Below are 2156 nucleotides of genomic sequence, written 5' to 3'. Positions count from 1 at the left end.
AACACGTGTTTTTGCTTGGTCGAGACTAATATAATAATAATGTTATAATCATAAAATAATCTTGTAGGCATACTCTGGGTGCATGTTATCTGGGTCTTGTCTAGAAGGGATACAGGTTGTGAAATTTGACGTCAAAAGTATTTAAAAAAAAAAAAATAATAATAATTGAGCTAATCCTAACTATTTTCATAACCTTGACCTAGTTCTCATAACCTACTGCTCACGTTGTGCTAAACCTACGACGAAAAAAAAGTTGYATCCCTTCTATACAAAACCACGTTATCAGTGTAACACTGCACACCCTGTACTTCCGCTACATAAACACGTGGGAACTTTCCGTCCCGCCTTCTCACAGCTCATTGGCTTTCTGGATTCACACTTTATTGCTCTTGATTGGCTCGCCAGAGCCGCCCTGTGTTTGAAGGACATGCAGTTTGTCGGCAAATACATTACGAGGACGTATGCGACTTTAGGGTAAGCACTTGTCTGTTGATTACACGGGTTATCAATTACATGATTGTTGCTATCTATTGTCACAGCAGAGATAAATTTTGATCTGTAGAAAGGGTATCACGTTGCCATTAMACTAATGATCATGGTTACATACAAACTCTTGTGCGCGTTGCGCAGGGTAACTAGCTAGCTGTTAGCATATGATGTCCAATCATAGGCTAAATGAAGATATCTTAYGCAGGCCGTTTACCTTTGAAAACAGTTGTCATAGTTCCGGTCTGCTTTAGGGATAGCAGCTGGATCTGGTCTGCTTAGTTCATAGACTTAATATGAACCAGAAAAATATGTGCGAGTGGGATGTCTCGCTTCCTTTTCCGTATCTGGGCCAATGCAATGGTTGTGGCTGGCTTGTTCCTCGCCGAATGACCGTGGCGAGATCGCCCTTTACTTTTTTACATTTAACCTTTATTTAACTAGGTAAGTCAGTTATTAAGAACACATTCTTATTTACAATTACGGCCTACCAAAGGCCTCCTGTGGGGACGGGGACCTGGGATTAAAAAAAGAAAAGGAAAAAAAAAWATATATAAATAAAGGACATAACACACATAACAACAAGAGAGACACAACACAACTTAAAGAGAGACCTAAGACAACAACATAACAAGGCAGCAAAACATGACAACACAGCATGGTACAGTAGCAACACAACATGGTAGTGGCACAAAAACATGGTACCAACATTATTGGGAAAGTCAACAGCACAAAGGTCAAGAAGGTAGAGACAACAATACGTCATACAAAGCAGTGACAACTGTCAGTAAGAGTGTCCATGACTGAGTCTTTGAATGAAGAGATTGAGATAAAACTATCCAGTTTGAGTGTTTGTTGCAGCTCGTTCCAGTCACTAGCTGCAGCGAACTGAAAAGAGGAGCGACCCAGGGATGTGTGCTTTGGAGACCTTTAACAGAATGTGACTGGCAGAACAGGTGTTGTATGTGGAGAATGAGGGCTGCCACTCTAGATAGGCAGGTGGCTTATAACTACAGCAGACATGTATCTTGAACTTAGACAGCAATACATTTGAGCCACCATAACTTCATCAAGTTAATGCTTGGATTTCAAATAGAATAGCTAGCTAACTGGACAATAATTTATGGTGAAATCCTGTGTATGTAACACTCCTCCCCTGGTTTACCCTCCCTGCCYTATGTAAATAAGATGACAAACTTATTGCTATCCAATGACTACATTTTGATCTTGTTGGAACTAGTATGTACTGCTCAGTACCCATTCTCCCCTTTCTTTCTTTCTCCCTCTCCTCTACTCCTCCATAACTCACCCTCCATGTCCCTCTCCTTCCCTGCGCTGTTAGTGTCCACCGTGCTGACCCACTGAGAGAGTTGGGGTAGAGGAGGGAGAGAGACCCTTTAAATAGCTCAACGTCCTACAGAGATAGCAGGGACTTGGGAGGAGGTTGTTGTCAGAGGAATCAGGCATATCCACCAGTACCAACCCCCATCCTCATATCACCTCTGAGTATCTCGTCCCCAGATGATGCAGGATGCGCTGTGAAGCACCACCCCCTTTCTGGTACGAGGAGATACCCAGCTCTGGTGATTCTGAGCATGGTTACAGTGGTGACCTGGACCTGGGCGGCCACTCTCCTCACTCGCACCGCTCTCTACTCAATCTCTCATCTT

Source organism: Salvelinus sp. IW2-2015, unplaced genomic scaffold (assembly GCF_002910315.2).
Source record: "Salvelinus sp. IW2-2015 unplaced genomic scaffold, ASM291031v2 Un_scaffold2347, whole genome shotgun sequence".
Lineage (NCBI taxonomy): Eukaryota > Metazoa > Chordata > Actinopteri > Salmoniformes > Salmonidae > Salvelinus > Salvelinus sp. IW2-2015.
This window is presented reverse-complemented; position numbering follows the sequence as displayed.